At 37.4% G+C, this 20,582-nt stretch overlaps 1 protein-coding gene across 15 annotated transcripts in view; it reads right to left on the reverse strand.

Moving 5' to 3' along the window:
• Nucleotides 1-3,583: 3,583 nt before the first annotated feature.
• Nucleotides 3,584-20,582, reverse strand: part of LOC149170286 (uncharacterized) — a 135,763-nt gene continuing 118,764 nt past the window's right edge. For 7 of the 15 annotated variants that reach the window (XR_016259875.1, XR_016259868.1, XR_016259871.1 and 4 more), the window contains 2 exons: nt 4,767-4,874; nt 3,584-4,261 (listed from right to left, as the gene is read on the reverse strand). The gene's annotated coding sequence lies outside the window, so the exon portion shown is untranslated. Of the gene's footprint in view, nt 4,262-4,510; nt 4,875-20,582 lie in introns of all 15 variants that reach the window. The other 8 variants (XR_016259878.1, XR_016259876.1, XR_016259872.1 and 5 more) reach the window with 4 other exon arrangements.

The following is a 20,582-nucleotide window of genomic DNA, read 5'->3' on the forward strand; positions in this document are numbered from 1 at the left end:
CCCTGACACTGAAGCAGATCCTCCTGTGGTAATCTTGGTCGCTAACTTTGTCACAGAAGAAAATCCTTTTGCCATTGTTGCTCCCTCACTAAAGCATACTTTGATGCCTGACATGGTCCCCTCATAGAAGGCATACAGCTCCTAGAGACCTCTTGTCTCTAAGCATCTTGTTTGACAATCTCAACCCATGACATCCTCTTGGAAGGTTGCTCCTTCCACTCTGCCAGACTATCTACTCCCTTAGAACTGGAACCTCTTCCAACATCAATACATCCTAACAATCTATACAATTATCCCTCTCGAACACCAATCATGATGTTGAGTCTATGCTCGAGCCCTTAGGCCATACAAGAACTTGCCCATCTGATGACCGAAGCAAAAGTCTCCTTGTACTCCACTCCCTCTCCCTCTTTCTAGGAGAACCCTCTTGCCAAAAAGCTTACTTTGTACTTCTTGATGCTACCATCTGCTGAATGAATCATTACCATGGAAGCCTCCACCATGTACCTATGCTTCCTTTCCGCAAACCTCATTCAGGGGGTCATGGAAGAAAAATCATAACCAAGCAAAATACAAGGACAAGAGGCTGACCAAAAAATAATAATAATAATGAAGGAAGAAAAAATATGACGTACTTATCTCTTGATTAAGAAAGAAAATGTTGATGGTTGTAGAGAATTATCAATGATTGTCAAAGGAAGTATTCTTTTGTCTTCTTTAGTGGTTGATGTTCATCATCATTAACATTGGTTGTTTGTTTTTCCATTCCTTTTCTTCTGAGGACATTGGGAGGCATAGTGTCCAAAATAATGACAAATGAAACGCTTGATCATTAGCATATCCTTCTACTTTTGATCATGATTAGGATTGGGTCTTCTAATTGTATTCTTCTTATCAAACTTTCCAAAGTTCCTTCTTCCATTTCCTTTCCTATTATGAGCTGCAAGGGCTTGGGTTTCTTCATCCTACGACTTCTTCAAGCTATTCCTAGAGAACAATTTGGGCTTCTCTTGAACACAATCAGTCCATAGCTTATCAAATGTGGACTTAGGTCATGATATGACATCTTATGAATTTTGATAGAGCTCGACTAAAACAGTTTCATGGTTTGACCGCAGTGGACTGCGGAATATAAGCTTTATCCCTTAGGGTGAAACAATACATCATATAAACAAGACGAACATCTCATAAACTACATAAAAATTAAAGCATACTATCACATGCATTCTCCCACTTGAACGTGTTACTTTCTATAACAGACACTCAAACTTAATTCATATACCTATGTACCGTTAACATACATATTTACGAGTGATTGGCCGAATAATTATTGTATATAAGTTCTAATCATCATTATCACCCAGCCATACAGTAATTGTATATACATAATCATGCCATCTCAGGGCGAAAAACAGTTTTCTAAATAATACTGGGAATCCAGGGCTTACTAATACATCTGCCTGCCACCATAACCAAAAAACTTGCTTCAACAACTACTTTAATGGTTGTAATATTATATGTTCAATGTAAACGCTATGAGCAAAATAGGCAGTTCTTAGAAGATCACCAAATGTGTGTGCATGTTGTATCCCACGCAATTCTGCTCTTGAGATGCTCCTGCCAAGCTCAGATAAAGCACTGATTTGCCTCCTAGGCAACCCTTAGGTACTCTCCTCCCCCCAAGACCCAAGACCCACCACGCTGTGTAAAGATGGCTATAAGGGTTTGAGGAGCTTCATTACAAAATGATCCAAACACACACCTTGCCCAACTGCACTGCCTCTTTTACTGTTGATGGCCCAATCGTACCCAATAAGATGTTAAATTTAAAGGACAAGTTTGTATGATAATCCAGAAAGAATAATGGTCACTTTCACTAATGAATTGACCTCGGATTAACGTAATTCTACTGTGTGTGTGTGTGTGTGTATATATATATATGAATTGATAGGTTGATGGTAATGGAAGGCTCAATTTTCATAATCAAAATTAGACCCTAATGTGGAGAGACTTGAAGGAACTAGCAGAATATAAACAAAAAAAATATGAAATCAATTTTATAGCGTTCACACATTAATCGATCCTTTCAAGGAATGAATTCATGCCACTTCTTATTTGAGTATACATTCACATTTCAAACTTCTTTAAAGCCCTGGATGGTTAATCATGTGACAATCTTAATGGATGTCAAAGTGCGATTGTGTACCAATCAAATCTACGTGCTTGGGGAATTATTACAATAAAAATCCCCAACAGTCCCGTGGTCGGATGGCATCTATGTTCTAATTTCTCTCATATATTGTGAAGTAGGAAATATCAGGCGAAACCTGCAGTAAGGATTTGGATGAAGTCTTGTTCTTTTAATAAACTGCTTGGCAAAGACCCTTCAAATATCACAAAGATGAACATGTTTGATAATGTACTAGATTACATAAAGAACATGTTCATCTTGGACAAGGATATCATTTGGGAAATTACGATAGAATTCCACCAAATACACAGCACAACTCTTCACAGTTTACACTATTAAGTCAACTCAAAAGAAAACATGAATGAGATAGAAAACGGAAGACAAATAAAGGACCAAGTTTGACAAGTAAAGACCGTGAATTATATATCCAAATTGAATGGGTCAATTACAGACTCAGTGACCAAGCAACAAAAAGTGGGCAAGGAAAGATAAAAAGCTAAGGGCCACGTTTGACTAGTAAAGGACATGCATGACATAGCCAAATTGCAGAGGTGTATTAGAGACTCAGTGACCAAGCAACAAAAATGAGACAAGGAAAGATAAAAAGGCTACTAAAGTGAAATCAAAAGACCTTATGCAAACCATATCCACCATGGATGAGGAAAGATTTTATGTCATTGGCAGAAAGGACCTCTTACCCTCTAGATAATGGCAGAAAATAAGGGATTATTGATGTTGTTGTGTAAGTGGCCAAAAATGTTGCCTTAACCAAGGCACATGTCATAACTTCTTTTATTAATAAGGTCGAGGAGGCCGGTGAAGAAACATATGGGTGCAGTTTCAATAGAGGAATTCAAATCTGCGAGTTTGAAACCTCCCGTTTGACAGGTGATTTTTCAAAGGCTTCAGTCCAAATATATTTGCATTCCATATATATTGAAGCCGGGAGGCTAATGATGGGGCAGTTATTAAAAGTTTTACAATGGGCTAATGAGAAACAAAGAAAATTTGTGTATCCAACCACTTTCATATTTACAACAGCCAAAATTATTATGCTGTAACTGTAACTGCAATTCTCTTTAACATGGGATATTATTCAGCACCATTTATGATGAGCAGCTTCTAACTCTGACCTTGTTCTCTCCTGGTGGATAAATGCTTCTTTTTAAATTTAAAACATAGAAATTTCAACTCGGTATGTCTTGAGTTTAGATTCTCCCAAAGAAGTTATGTGATAAAAAAAATAGGAGTACGAACAACTTGGCTCCTCCTATCAATGTTCTCTGTGCAAATAGAAAAAATTCATATGTTTTTCACTTGACTACAACATTATTTGTTTATACATAAGAAAGCATGAATATACACTGCCACCTTTCTATGTATGTGTGAGGGAAAGGAGTTCATATGAATTTGGCTAGGACTTGGAAACAACAAACACATACCCTCTTATTTGTTTGTCAAAAGATGAATGTATGTGTCAGGGAAAGGAGTTCATATGAATTTGGCTAGGACTTGGAAACAACAAACACACACCCTCTTATTTGTTTGTCAAAAGATGAATTTTCAAGGATATTATTTTAATCAATTTTACTTTGTCGCCATTGTTGAAATTACTATTACAAAGGCATCACAGAAAAGTTTATTCCTGCACTGACCAGATTGCAAATTGAAAAATCCCAGAGGTTGAATTACATCATCTTGCACTGAGACTACCAACCAGCAAACATCAACGTTTGTCCAACATTGTCTGACGATGTAAATACTGGATGCATTGAATTTTGTAGAAAATAGATTGTGACCAAAATGATTGGCGATAAGAAGGCAACAAACACATTTAATGGTACATGATATATCCCCTACCCTCTTGTATTGTGTAACACAAAAAATGAAAAAAACAATATCAAAACATCTGTGCTTTTCTTATATGCAAAATAAATAACATTTTTCTAATTTTATGTGCTGTTTACCAAAACAAAATAAAAATGGATCAACTGTTCAAATGTTGTATAAAAGCATGTCCCTCGCTGCCATCCTCGTGCAGAGGCCCATCGTGAACAGCATTATCAAGGGCTGCAAAAGCATTTTGAAGACAAACAGTAGCGTCACTAAACATTCTTAATAATTATGTACAATTCAATACTAAGTTAGATCTCCCACCTAGTTTCACAACATTTCTGCAGTTCTAACTTCTCTTAAGTGGGGTTATCGTAACAAACATTGGAAATCAATGTGTAGACAACATTTAAATATGCAACTAATGGATCTAATCCAACTTAAATTGGTGTGACATTGCTAGTAGGTGCAGAAGCAGCTTCCAACCTTTAACTAGAAGCAGCATTGAAAATGCACCTTAAAGGGCTGCTGTACATACATGACTTGATAAATTGTGACGAAGGCTTTGAAGACAGAACCCAGTGCTGCTTTAGGACAAAGTGCTTTTGTCTCATTTCTGTCTCCCTCTGAAGGGGCAGAAGGATATCGCAATTGATTCTAATGCTACTATAGACATCCATGGAAAAGCTTTAATCACTCAAAATTGTTGCTCGTTCAAGGAACAAAGAGATTTTTATTTTACCATTTGAGAAGAACATGAAATAGATGATGACATAGGAAAAGGAGAGCCTGTTTTCCAAGATCTACTGCATCCGACATATCTCCACAATTTTTATTTGATTCCTTTGACCTGTTGATGGATGTGCATGAAAAAAATAGGAGGTACTGAGAAAGTATGTACAATGTTCATAACCAATAGGAAGTATTTTAGTCATAACTTAGAATTATCTTAAATCACTTTTGATGAAGTTCTAATTAAGTGGAATGTTAAGAGTCACATTGTGAGATGAAGAGTCGCTTTTGCTTGTACTAACATTCATGTGTTGTTTTCAAAGAGGTAATGCAAATTTATTCCAATGCTCTCTCTTCTATTGCTGACATACATTATTTTCCGCTATTGTTACATGCATTTGCAAAATGTTATCATTAGCTCAAGCTATTTTTACTCAACAAGAAATATCAACTTATCAACAAGGTTGTGTGATGAAGAGACTCGTTGGCAATGTACAACAGCAAAGAGGAACACAACACCGAGATGAAAACACCACAACATGCATAAGACAGCTTGTGGTTAATTTTTGAATATGCTAAAACATCGGATTACACTGCCAATTATTTTTCACAGGCTGGCATCAAAATCTAATCTTGCGAGGAAGAAATTATTATAAACCATAGCTGTCAGAACTAGGACCATACCGGAACCAGTGGACCCAAAAATCATGGACTAGACCATAGAATATCGACCAAAAAATATATAACAAATTCGAAGTTCGACCCAAAATAATGCATATATTCATGTACATTAATGCAAGTCCAAGCCATTATATATCAAATATGCAAACTTTTAAGAATGAAATAGAAAAATAGGTAAACAAAAAAGCTTTGAGCTTCATATTATTAATGTTTGAGAGAAAACACATAAACGTTGAGCCTCTAAATGGCTTCTAAAGTCCAAAATATCTTGATTAGAACAACATTTCTATATATCAATTTAAAATCCAAAAGTTACCTCCTCAAATGAAATCTATGTTCATAAATGACCTAATTCAAATAGCATTTCTATAAGTCAGTAGTGTTGAAGAATGTAAATAGTGTCGGTCTTCATAATGACCTTGTAAACATGACATTGTATATTTTTTATATCGAAAGGAAAAAGAAATTTTCATTTGTAAAAGCATGGGTTTCATAGAGAATAAGTGCCCTAGGACTCGTATCATTACACAAGAATTCTTTGGCAAAATATGTTGTTTTTCATAGAGATTATGGTCAGGAAGATTGCAACTCCCTTAGTTTTGTTGACCGAGAGGCCAGTGAATGTGGTTGAGAAGGTTGGTTCTGAGGCATGAAGTGATCCCTTAGCAAAATTCACTAAGAGACCAATCAGTTTGGTCGAGGACACTGATTTTGTCATCTCTCCCTTAGACAGTTACTGGGAGACTTATGGATTGGTGGAGGAGATTGATCTTGAGTTCCCTTCCTTGGGTCGTTGACAGAGAGGCCAATGAGTTTAGTCAAGAAAGATGAGTTCTCTCCCTTGGATCGTGGACCAAGAGACTATAGAGTCGGGGAGACTAGTATTGAGATAGGGATTCATCCCTTGGGTCGTGGATCGAGAGACCTTTTTTATGGTCAGGGAGATGGACCCTATGTAACCATTGCATATGGTTGGAGAGTGTGGCCTCATGAACGCTATTGAAATATGGGATGTATTTGAAGTTATGTATCTTTCCTTATGATGAGACTTGTACATATGATCTCCCCCTTGGGCAGTTGTTGAGAGACCTATAGATTGGTCGAGGAGATTGATCTTGAAAGAGAGAGAGATTTATACATTTAATCTCTCCTTGGGTTGTTGTTGAGAGACCTATGGATTGGTCAGGGAGATTAATCTTGAAAAAGAATGAAAAGTACTTCCCTGGATAAGAGGAAGTGTTCGATTATTAATAGCCATGGTCACTATTTTCATCAAGAAAAGAAAAAATGAATTTAATGACTCAACAAATGCAAGTCGGCCCCAACTCGGCTAGGCCCCTTTTAGGCATCTTTTCGACCCCCTTTGGAGACTATTAATAAGAGACCTCTCCTCCTCACTTTGGCATCTCTATCGATCTGTTGTTTATCTCTTTGCTAGTGAAGAAGAAGGATGAGGTCGAATTTCAGAAGGAACAAAGAGGAGAGGCTTGGCACTTATGGGAAGCATTTATTTCTGATTATATGTTATTTTGATGTTTTGTTTCTACATGAATTGGTGAGCATTAAATCTCTCTCTCTCATAAGGAAAGATTTATGGGTTTTCCCCTTGTGGGTTTTGCCCTGGCCACAGGCCTAATTTTCTGCGTCTCTTGTCTCATTGTCTCATTGTTATTTCTACTGCTCTATTGTGATTAATGGTTGAAATTTTCTTAGGTATAACTGCTTTGAAGATATTGACTGATAATATGAAATTGATGCTAATGAATCACTAGATGTAGTTATCATGAAAGAAAATTGTTCTAGTTTGTTTCTACTAGAAAAAGCAACAGCCATTACCAAGGCAATTGCCTGCAAAAGAAGAGGGCACTTAGAGCCTCACTGATTATGTATTTTGCCATTGATATGTATTGCACTCTATGTCATTTTGATATATTCACCCTTACAAAGTATATAGATTAGCAAACTTTTCATATTTTGTCTCTAATGGTTTGGAACTATGGTTTGAAATCTTAAAAATATTTTTTTCATTAAAAATTAATTATTATAATTATTTTTTTCAAATCTGGTTCATAGCATCGGGTTCCAGTTCAACTCCCGATTAGATAGGTGTGTTGAGAAATCTAGGGCATTCAAAGTTACAATATTTCTTTGCTTGTAAATTTCTTGTGATATACTTTTACTTCTTAACTTATAGTCTTCTCTTTGTTAGCTTATTAATGTGTTCTTCTCATTAAGGCAATTACGAATATGCACAATAAAAGACAAGTGACACAGTATGTAGGCTTCTCAGCCAGGGCCAAAACCTCTCACCTCTTGAGAGGAAAACCCGATCAAAATTCTTCTTCTAGATCTTCAATTGATAAGTACCACGACCATGACACAGACTCTTGACTCTAGTATACTCCCAAGAGCCTTGTCACTAACCATGATGCTCTGCCTCTTCCTTTCTTCGCCTTTCTTCTTGATCTTGAACTACTCTCCTCGACTCCTTCTAGAGAACCTCAGTCTCTATCTTTTCACTTCTCCTTCTCGACTTCCCTTAGAGAATCTCAGTCTTTAGGTCTTTACTGGTTTCCTCTAGAGAAACTCGGTCTCTAGATCTCTACTTCGACCTTTCTAGAAGAATCCCTCCTTGCTTCCCCAGAAGAAACCTCTCCTTCGCTTGCCCAAAAGAAAACCCTTCTTCGTTGCCCCATAAGAAACCTTCCTTTGCTTGCCCAGAAGAATCTTTTTCGCATACCCAGAAGAAACTCCTTTCTTATCCTTCCTTCGCACTTCTCTTTGCAGCTCCTTCGTCACACTTCTTCTTCACCCTTTTCTTCGCACTTCTCTTTGACCGAAGGCTTGTCGAGTTGCTTGATCGAATTATGTTCCTTTAAGTGAGGCCGAGTAGGCTATATATACACTTCTTCATATGACATTTAGGCTGACATGATAGCTGGAGTTAGGCCGACTTCATCTAGAGAGTTCTTCCATCTTTGTAGGCCGACTTGAAGAGGATAGATGACAAGTTCTTGGAGGATACTTTACATAGACAAGATTGACCTTTTAGAAAGTGTAACATGACTTCATTACATAACAATGACTATATGACAAATAAATCCTAAAGACTCTCAATGGGAGTCTTGACTCAAAACAAAAATCCTTTGCTCGTGAAACCCATGAAGCAAGTCAATATAATAATTTTATTTTTCTTATTTACATCTCATTACATAAAATCATATTTACATGTCATTATGAAGGCCGAACCTAATTACACGTTTCAACAAGTTGGTCAGTTCAAAACCTAGTTCCGATATTTAAAACTATGGCTTCACTTAAGGACACTTGCATTCAGGAATGTTCATGGAGGTGTGGTGGCCGCAAAGGTATGCATGGCTTAGGAGGGGCATTTTTTGTGGAGCACTCACCTCAAGACCACCTCTTGATTGGTGTGTTTACCTTCAAGATTGACACAAGTCACATAGTGTTGGAGTGCTTCACATATCGACCTAGCTAGTGATTATAGCTAGGTTGCGTGCTTGCAGACCTTTTTCACTTTATTCTTGTGGTCCTCCCTTACCTTTCATATATTTAAATGGAGAGAGAGACTTTTATTCATCTTATCGATCACATACTTGTCTTAGACATGTGAGAGCTAGAGTTAACTTGTCTCTTCATTTGTACTTCTTTCATTGTACTTTGCACTCTTATCTAGTGCACTAGGGTTCTTGTGTTAATGCAAGTTGTTAGGATTAGAACTTTTCCTAAGAAGACATGGGAAGTTCGAGTTTGGGACAAGACCTACCCTACCAAAGGGAACACTTATTCATGAAGAAGACTAGAGTTTCCTGGCATTGAAACCCTGGCACTACTTGGAGCTTGATGTGGAAAAGATAGTGGAAAATACTATCTCGTCTTCTCTTGTACATTTATGTGAGGCAAGTGTAGGTGCCAAAGAGGCCTTGCTGATGTGGATGTTGGCTAGTTGGGGATCTTTGATGGAGTGACCAGCTTTGGTAGGGACTGATTCCTAGCTAGGGAGAATTGAGGGTTGGGGTTTGACAATTGATGTCATACTAGCTTGTTGAGGTTGTCCTAGAAAGAATTTGTCAAGCATCAAAGAGTCCTAGCTTGTGAGAAGCTTGCAGAACTATCTTGCACTAGCTTTGGCAAAGTTGTTGGGATGTACTTGTTACTTCATATGTATTAGATATGAAGGGGTCTTTTCTGTCCAAATTGTGTGCTTGCAGATCTGATTTTCAGCTTAAGTTATCATGATAATTAAGTAGTTTCTAGAGTTCATCATGCATGCAAATTTTACACAACAGTGAGTAGATTTTGTTCAGTGCTTTGACAAACATATAAAAGCTACACGGGCATATAAATGGCCATAATAATTTTCAGATTTGCTATAATGCTTCCCTTGAAGTGCATTTGTTTAAGATTTATTTGCTTGCACTTCCTTGTGTACTTGGTTAGAAAAAGGTCAAATATATATTGTTGTAATTTATAGTTCAGACTCATTCCTAAGTCTGAAAGTTCATAGAAGTAGATCCGGGGAACATCATGATTGAGGTGAAAATTTTGAATTTGTATTAAAATCCATTTTTGTACAATTTCAACATGGTATCTGAGCTAATTTGACTGACATCACTCTCTTGGTGAAGGTGGAGTTGGGTATTTCAACTGTTTCATAACTAGGATAGGTGCTTGACCTATTATATGTTGTTGGATGTGAAAACCTGATGTGCTTTGGAGGAAGTGATTGAATGATATGAGGGATAATAGTGAAAGGCATATTCTACTTTATTTGTTTCTGATTTTTCTTTGAGGTTGATAAAGATTTGTAGGAATAACTACAATTGATCTTAAAAAGTGTCACAACATGGAAAGAGCTTTCGATTTCACACTTTAGAAGTGTAGGTGGCAAACATTATTGAAAGGGGCTTAGCTTTAAGCGTGTTACACCTTATATTGCATGAAGTTCTGCGTTGTGATTTTCATCACAATGATGGAGATTTGTTGTTGGTTCCTGAGCTTTTTTACCAACTCTAGGGGATTCATCTTCGTGAAACCATTTCTCTTCATGGCATCAAACTTCATTGGTTGGATGATTTTGCTTGTTGGTTTGGTGGTCTTTGCATAATTGCTTGTCTTGTTGACCACCCATTGGCTGCATATTTCATGGTATCTTTAAGAGGCATCAAATCATTTGATGGCAATCTTTGGCTAAGGGAGTCTCACTTTTCCTTCGTTGGATGATTGTGCTCATTGGTTTGATGGGCTCCTCATGATTGTTTTCCTTGTTGATCATCCCTTGGTTGCATATTTGATGGTATCTTGAAGCATAAATCTTATTTTGATGTAGTTTCCGTGTACTTATTTATCTTGAAGGTAGTACATCTTGTTCATGGATGATGGATCTATCTCCCCCCCAAAAGGGGTTAAATCTTGAGGGTTAGATGATGATGGTGTTAGTGACTAGAAGTTTCATGATGTTTCCTAGTAACTTGGTGTATTGATGTACAACGTTGTTGTCACTAGGACGGGGTGTTCTACATGGACCTCATGTATTAAATGTGTGATGGGGGGCATACCCGATGATTGGGGGTTAGCATTTTGCTATGCCCCTTATCATATATGATGTTGCTATGGTGATATGACGCATGTTGTCATTGTAGGATTTCTCTAGCTAATATAACTTAATAATATAGCATTTGCCAGACATCTACTAGGAGGCAATGTGTTTGGTGATGTTAGTACCTTCATTGATGTGTTATTCCCCGAGTTAGAAAGGGGGATACCAAATATTGTTTGATGGTGATCTAACTTTTTCCTAAGTTTCGATGATGATTTTTCACATATAATACCTTGGTGGTTGTGCGCCTTAGGTTGGGATTTATGTTTTGTTGTTATCATGATGGGCTTTGCTAGATAATTAAACTTATTTCCTTGGCCAATCTTCCGCTCCTTTCATTTGATCTAACTTTAAACCTAGATGGATTCTAGTTGTGTACAATTTTTAGAGATTGGTCTTCAGAGAAAAAGCTTTGATACCATGTTGAATTTCCTTAACCCCAACAACCTCGTTAATTGCTTCCTAGCAGATGAAATCTACTAAATAAAAAACATGGTTGAGATTTTAACACTTAAATAAAATATAACAAGGGAAGCAAATTAAAACATCAATCTCATACACATGCACATAAGATTTATACCCTTCAAAATTTATTGTTTCCTTACTTAAAGTCTACATCATACAAGGGCTCCCTTTATGGGATAATGGCCCTCTGAGGAAAAATATCAACACAACAAGAACTTGCAATAGATCCAATTGGTCAAACCCCTAATATCTCCTTCGATCTGCTAGTTGATTTGGATCCTTACCTTGCACTATTCCTCAAACCCTGCACACTTGAATTAAAGTCATTCACCCAATCACTAAGATCTCACTCTCATTGTGTCTTGAGCTCATGATGTGTCTTCTCCCTTAGCCTAGCCTTCCTTTTAAATATTTGAGTTATTGACCTAGCCAAAGGTACCATTCCATAGAAAATTTTGAATGCACTAACAGCTGGAGAGGTCAAAAATGGATTGTACACATGCATAATACAAGTGACTAGGAAGTTATACACATGTAACTCAAGAATTTCAGTGAAAGAATTTCAGTAAATAAGTTCTCTAAATTATTGTTCTAAACATTGAAAAATTATAGTTAATTTTTCAAACTCCATCCTTGAATTTTCTAATTCGTCCTTAACTCTTATCATAGTTAATTGGTGGAAGGCATTTGGAAACCTATAACCTTAATTAAAAGAATGTATAATCTAGATCTTCAATCAAATTTGTAACACTTCCTAGTGTGAGTGCATGCATATGAAGAAGAGAAGTCATTTAGAAAAACAACCCTTGGATGATTCAATCTTCATGTAGTATAAACTTTTATTAAGCAACCAATTGTTAAACCCATGATACAGATTCCATTGTTTTGGAGGATAATGGTCTCTCCTTGAAATGAATCATAGAGACTCAATTGATAACATCTTCAATTAATGACACGAAGACAAGATAGACTTGGAGCACCTTGCAACATAAAAGGTTCCAAGCACTACTGATACATGTGGAGGATCTTGGTGAATGGATGAGATATGGGCGATGAAGATCCCAATCTAGGGCAGCCTTCGGATGAATGTTGTGGTGATTTTTTGTATTATGAGATCTTTTGAACTTTAAAAGCCATTTCGAGTTTTAATGTTTATATATTTTGGTACAAATATGTATCACACTTGGTGCCATTTCACTATATTCACCCTTACATGGTACAGACATGAGAAAACCTTTGCATATTTGGTTATTAAAATGATTGGATTTACATGGATGTACATGAAAATAATTTTTTTATTGAACTTAGAATATTTGAAGCTATTTATACTCCATGGATTTTCTTTCACAATATTGGTTTTTCTAGTTGTAGTTTAGTTCCAGTTCTAACAATTTTGTGTACTAAGGTACAAGCAAACATGAAAATATGCATTGATAAGGTGTTTATGTGATCCATAATCAATTAGCATTACATCAGTTCAATTCTTAACTATGGATTCTTTGCTTGGACTATTCATTCTTTTCGGTAATTATCTACTATGTGGATATCCATGATTGTGTGTTTCATTCAATTATTCAATCCAAGAAATATAACGATCATAAACACAATGAGGTTTTCCTAGTGAGGAAACTCCAACTTGAAATGGCCATGCTTAGCAATCAATTACTCTCAAGGGAGAAATTATAGTTGAAAAAGCATCAAACAAAGTTTTGGTTCATTCACTGATCTAGTAATATATGCTTGGGGGATGATGTGTAGATGTCTCAGGTTGTGGACTTAGCAGAGAAATTGTTGGTAGGTCATGCTAGGGGTCATAAATTTTGTTGGGAGACTATCGATGAATCACAGGACCAAAAGTTAAGTACAAGGGTTTCAGAGGCACTTGATATCCTTCTATTAGCAAAGGACTGGTTCCAATTAATCTTCAAATCGCACAAAGTAGTGGAATTGGTGGTGAAAGAAGTTTGGTCCATTCACTCTACTCCAATTATTTTTAAGTTTTGGTCCCCTGTGTTTGATGCTAGCAAGGAGGGGCTCGATGTGGTTCTCATGTGGGTTCATTTCCCAGGTCTGCCGACCCACATGTGGAACCTTCAAATTTCGCTAACTTGGGGAATAGCCTAGACTCTAATGTGCTTCCTGGAGGTGAACTACTCATTGGAAGAGACGAAGGACTTATCAGTTGCTAAGACTTTAGTTAGTTTGGACCTTCGAAAGAAACTCCATGAAACTATGAACATAAGAAAGGGATGCATCAGACTTCAAGTTCTAGATTATGAAGGGCTACCATTTCGATGCCGAAGGTGCCATAAGTATGGTCACCTTGTACAAAATTGCAAACTTCCTTTCAAAATTCCATCATGTTTGGAACAACACATAAAAAAAACAAAAGATTGATGGTGTGGGCCTGGGAGAAGAAGGGATTTTTCTCTCAGAAGAGGGTACAACATCCAATTTTCAAGCATCGTTGGGCTCTACAGTGCCTAGCACTATGCTAACAACTTTTGTGGTCTCCCCGCCAATGGACTCAGGCTCGATTCTAATGACAACAACTTTCAGTCAGTGGCTCACAACTCGATTCCTGGGACTTTTGTCCCCTTTCCTCCTATCTCTATGCTTGTTAGTTATTTTTCCAAACTTGGGAAAGATTGGGATTTTTCCTAGGTGAGTATGGATTTTGTGGTCTCTCAAAAGTTGTTCACTCCTTTATTGTTCGTAAAAGCCTCTTGTTCCATTCCCCCTGGGTGTTTGGCTTACTTATCTCTAAGGGCGTCGGTTTCCCCGAGGTTTCCGAGTTTTTTGGATGGGAGTGACATTTTACATAATCCTCGATCGAGGTTTGTACTCTCTGCCTCTGAAGGTTTTTAGGGTGGGCTGGGACAAGTCCCTGGCTTTGAGCTCACTCTGAAGGGTCGGGGGAGGAGGTCCCATATCTCTTAAGGCTAAAGAAATGACTCATGAGGAAATGGTTGCAGGTAGACAAGCTTCTATTGACAGGGCTCTTAAAGCATTGATAGCCCTTCATGGGGTGACGAAATGAAAGTTCTCTCTTTTAATTGCAGAGGTTTGGCAAGTAATCCCAAAAACTTGCCATACGGAGGTTGTTTCAAGTGGAACATCCTAATGTAATTTTTCTACAAGAAACTCTTGAGGCTAGGGAGACCATTCCAAATTACTTAGAATCCATCCTCCTTGCTTAGAAAATTTCCGCATGGATGTTCGAGGTAAGTCAAGGTAACTGGCCTTGGGGAGGGATTCGCGAAAAATCAAAGTAAAAAACTCATGAAGTATCTCCTCTGGACTTTGTATGATTGGCTTCTCTGTGGAGTTGGATAGCATCTTCACTTTCATTAATCTTTATGGTCCAAATGGGATCAAGTTTCTTTCTGAAATGGGTTTTTTAGCAAATTTGTACTCGATGTGGAAAACTTGATTATTGGTGGTGATCTAAACTTCTTTATGGGAGCATCAAGCCCACATGGAAGAATCTGCGTGTGGGGGAAGATCATATTGCAAAAAGGTTGGACCAGTTTCTTGTGGTTGAGCTCATGGTACTCATCTTCCCTCTTCTCTATCAATGGGTGGATTCTAGAGGTGACTCTGATCATGCCCCTATTATGTTAGAAATCAAGGGTAATTCCCACAATCTAGCTAGCCCATTTTAAATGAACTCAAAATGGATTAAAGAGGATAGTTTTTTCTGAGCTAATTCGGAACAATTAGAGTCAATTTGAGGTGGGTGCAGGATTGTCTGCAACTTCACAATTTGAGTATAATTTAAAACAAACTAAACTTTTGTCGAAGGAATGGGTTGCAACTATTCACAAGGAGGAGGAATACCTGGTGACAATCGAACAACAAATTGAGGCTTTCTCATATTTTGGTATTGTTGGCTTTTGTACACAGGAATCTAGAAGGAAAGAGATTTTAGCCAATAAGGAATGTATGGCACCTTAAAAGTAGGCCTCTCTCGTTGAATTGTCTGAAAAATCAATAAAAATATCAATTATTGCAATCAACCGGTAATTATCCAATGTATTTAATTATGAGCAAAATTATTTTATTGGAAATACTAAATAAAAACACAATTGCAATATACACAAAAATAAACTACAGAAACTCTAAGAGAAAACCAATTACAAAACGAACACAATATTTTCAAACAAAACGTTGCAGGAAAAACCTCGAAGGGAAAAACAATTCTTAATATCTGAGGGTATTATTATTATTCGACAATTTCCGTAATTGATAAATATCACAACACTGCTTGCCAACCCCTGGCAAAGCCCTGAAAAAATATTTCTACACCTCCACAAGTCGACATAACCACTGGAAGGCCTACGACCTCCCTTTGCAACCTAACACGGCCTTTCCTGCAATTTGCACTGCGAGTTTTTGCGATCTGCCTTTCTTGCAATCACATTGATTTCCTACAATTCACTCTGCAACTAGGATTCTCGATATGCTAAACTAGCAACTCATATAGCCTCTCTGTCTACATAATAACTCTAGGAGAATTCCTCCACTAGATCTCAGAAACTGGAAGAACACTGATGAAGGAAAAACACCAGAAATATTTATTGCTTCAACTACTTTCAAAACCCTCGCTGGTGTCAAACCCAAGTTATCACTGCACCATCTTCATTGCAATGAATGATTTCCAAGGCTGCCCATCGATTTCCTTAATAATCTCTCGTTGAAAAATCAATGGCTAAGATCTAGATCTAAATTGATGTAATCAATACGTAAGATCATTTAGAAACTTTACTAGAAGCCGTTAGAGGAAAATCTACCATGTCTCAATTATTACTAATTAATTCATCTATTTCCCTAAGTTAAAACTTAGGAACATAATTAAAACTGCCTTATTAATTTAATTAAGACATTTACATTCAAAAGAATAACATGGGCTTGGAGATATTTTCCGCTCGTGATCCTAACTGCACTGACACCACCTGAGGCTAGAACACGTGTTCGAGCTACATCTACCAACAGATTGTGGTGATGAAAATACCAGCCTATGCAAGGGCTGGATATTATCAAATACTCTGTAGCATATGCAGGGACTTGATGGCCGAGAGGTCTCATTTTTTGAGGGCCTCACTTCTCTGGGCATGGTTCATTTTAAATCTACCATTAAGGAACCAAATGGGACTACCATGGCTAAAGCAATTCACGTGGCTCAGTTTTTTCCAAGTTTTGTGGAGGTTAATGATAATAGGGATCTGAATGGAGGAAGTGTCGGAAGATTAACTTAACGATGTGCTTTCTAGCTTTCAAAATTATTAGAGCCCTAGTCCAGATGGTTGGGATGTTGAATTTTTTACAGCTTTCTATGGCACTATGGGATCACACTTTCTACTGGTTGTAAACGAATCCAAGCGAAAATGTAGGGTTTTGCCAACCTTCAATTCTACTTTAATAGCCCTAATCCCTAAGATTGACAACCCTACACCTTTTGAGGAGTTTAGGCCTATATCCTTATGGGATGTGATTGATACTCAGTCGATAGGGATGCTCCATTGACCAATTCATGCAACAATACTTTTCCTCAACCCCGCAATTTCCTACAAATGCAACTTTGATTCTGATTGCGAGGCGATGGAAGGGCTAGTTACCTGTATACATAGGATGGTACCTGATCCCAAGCTTCACAACAAAATCAATCGCAAAATAAAAATGTATCGGTATGATGTTGGACTGTTTGGCTTTGATGATGTTATTCATGAAAGGACCATTCTTCATGACCCATAAGTGACAAATCATGACTCATTAGAATTTAATAACTTAGAATTCTAAATTTTTTAAATTCAATTATGTTTAATTTGAAAGTTTAATTATGTTTTAAGTTTTTAACTTTTTTTTTATTTTGTTGATCTCTGGTGGCGAAGCTATGGTGCAAGGGCACCACATTTGCAGAAATTGGCCATCAGAATCCTCAGCCAGACCCGTAGCGCTTCAAGGTGTAAGAGCAATTGGAGTGTATTTGAGAAAATACACTCAAAGAAGCACAATAGGTTATAACTTTGAGCTTCAGCCTTCAACTGAGCAATTACATTTATTGTAATTTATGACCCTCAAGTGTCAAGACTCATTAATTTTTTTTATGACACTCTTACAGGTTGGAGTTCTCACGCCTTAATGACTTGGTGTATGTCCATTACAATCTCCGACTATGGGTGAAGCAAATAGAGAAACCACTGGATGTGGATGTCATTTCCTTAGACAATATTGATGTATTGCTATGTTGCACGAAAGGCTGAAACGTTTTGGAGTTTCCGAAACGAGTACGGTTAGAAACATCACCTCCAAAAAAATGGAAACGTCAGTCGAAACTTCTGTCAAAATGTCATATATGTTTACATATATAAAAAGAAATTTTTAAATAAGTCAATAACACATTACCTTGCAATAAAAAAGGGAATAAGACCCTTAGATGACAATTTAGAAGGAAAACCAAGTCTATATTAACTCTCATAGATGATTACATGATGGTCGATTTTCAATTGAATTTCGGCCAACTTTCAGGTATGGGTACGTCTCGAAACGTCAGGTTCCTAGAAGTTTCGTGCAACATAGATATATTGTCTAAGTGGAGCGTGGAGTTTGAGGTTCCCATGATGGAGGAGGAACCATTAGTAAAAGGATAGCAAGAGGAGGAGGATTTGGGGGAGGAGGAGGAGGAGGAGCAAGAGAATATGGGAGCATCAACACCATCTGCTACATATATAGGAGAGCACAGTTCCATACCCAGCAGTGATCGTTTGACAATAGGTGCAGGGCCAAGGCTTTCTACTACTAAGAGCAAGTCTTGCAAACAATCATCATCTTTTCCCGTAAAAAGGGGATCGAGCATTGATTTCAGATAGCTAGCTGGTAGTTTTGTTTGTTTTGCTACATATAACTCATCATTAAGAGATACATTTATATATGTGATGTTATTTTGTATTAGCTCTCTACATTTGAGTCCTTGATTGAACAATTATCAAGGATCAAAAGGATTTGGTATCGCCTTTGATGTATCATTTTATTTATCATCCACTATAACATATATATCAATGCTTTCTTCATATTTAGGTGCTAATGTGTTTATTTCATGTTGTTGTTGCTTTATATTTTTAGAGATCTAGAAAAAAAAATGCATATATTTTGCATTTTTTTATGTTGCCGATGTTTGCTGATTTTTTCGCCAATATCACTAAAAGATGTTTTCAGAACCCTCGCTGATATTTTGCCAATATCAATGTTTTCAACACTGGTTTTCAGAATGAGGGGAGGCTCTATTTATATGATCCTTCTATCACTCATTCTTACAATAAAATAACTAGAAAAAAACCTATTGAAAGGTTTAATTTAAGTGTTTTACAAGAAAGAGGTTACAAGCTAACCTCACAAATAAAAAATCATACAAAAATGCCATAAAAGCCAACACGTGTTGGAGTAAATGCTCCAAAAGCATGACATAACCCTCCAAATGAGCACAATAAGCCACCAAAAGGGGAGATAAGGGCTAAGGGATAATGTATGCTCCAGACTCCAAGATGTGTCTCAAGGATCATGTGAAAGCTATCAAAGTCACTCCATGACAACACATCATGTCCATGGTGCCCTACTCAACCTCAAAGGAGGAGAAGGGGTGACGTGGCACTAAATAACTCAAACATTGGGGCTCCAAAGTAATGTACAAGTCCTCTCTTGTCATCTCAAGGATCATCATGGTCATCTAGACTCTGGAACAAGTGATGCCCATCATACAATGTCAAGGCCAGCCTAGGGGCATCCTAGGTCCATTGACCACATCATCAATATGTCCAACACCAAGCTTCATGGGCTCAACATTTTAGCAACTGGGGGTCCCTCGGGGTGTTAAGCATCACGCAAATTCATCATATAGCCCAACGCTCTGCTCTAGATACGAAATGTTGCATAATCCAAGTCAATATCTCTTTGTGCACTGGATAGTACAACCTCTACTACTTTGTTGAGGTGGGGCAATCAACTCAAGAAGCCTCTACTTTTGTGATGAGAACCACCTAGAAAAACCTCCTTAGGATCAAGTGTAAATCAGCAATCATTAGGTAACAAAAATTATAGATGCATCATAGTGGACAATACTTAATGTTAGGGGCACAACAAATACTTCACACAAAGATCACCTTCAAATATCCAAGAAGACTAAGTCTTGTATCGGTGTTCCTTCTCTTATGTTAGGGATGGATGGATGGATAATCCTATTAGGTATTTTCAACCCCAAAGGGGAAGTGATGGGTCTCAAGTTAACCCTTCAATCCACAAGTGTAAATGAAGATGGTGGTAATGGAGTTGGCATGACTTCAGAGCAAGGTGCCATAACCAAGTGACCAGCTAATGGTGTTCCATCATCCTAAGTGTATAGATGTAAGGAGGGAGAAATCATGGAGGCATGAGTTACCCCTTTCCTCGGCTTGCATTTTCCACCCCTCTAGTCTGGCTTTTACTTCTTACTCATAATGCTTTGACATGGGTACATAGCTCACGAACCTAAGTTTGCATTTCAGAAATTGAAATTTAGCATTTATTACCCTTAATTATGAGCTACTTTGTCGCTCATTAGGGTTGGGACAATACAAGGGTTCCTTTTTATGGATGGAGAATCGACTGCTCTAGGAATAGAGTGATGGCTAATGGAGGGGGTAGAGTTCATGCTAGGCTTTTTCCCACATATCCTAATTTTTGTCCCAAAAATCTTTTGCATTTTAACTTTTCCTTTCAATTGTTAATTTCGCAGCTCATTGACAAATTCCAACCATGGGAAGAGATTCTTCTTTTCGAGAGGACCAATTTTGATTATTAAAGCACTCAACTTGGACAAGGGAAAGTGTATTTTTTAATTAAAGCCCACATGTACATATTTGATCAAGTCGGCCCTAAAGCAAATTGAACACCCTTGGAGGGCTATAAATACAAGTGACCTCAACCTCATTTGGACATCATCTTGGATCTTTATTCAATTCTCCTTCTTGGTTTTGGCTCGCAAAGATCTAAGGCATGTTCACGGAGATTGGTTCGTACAGGTCTAAA

This window comes from Pinus tabuliformis, chromosome 4_2 (genome assembly GCF_031772625.1).
Source record: "Pinus tabuliformis cultivar Carrire ecotype Pingquan chromosome 4_2, CPIR1, whole genome shotgun sequence".
In the NCBI taxonomy this organism is placed as follows: domain Eukaryota; kingdom Viridiplantae; phylum Streptophyta; class Pinopsida; order Pinales; family Pinaceae; genus Pinus; species Pinus tabuliformis.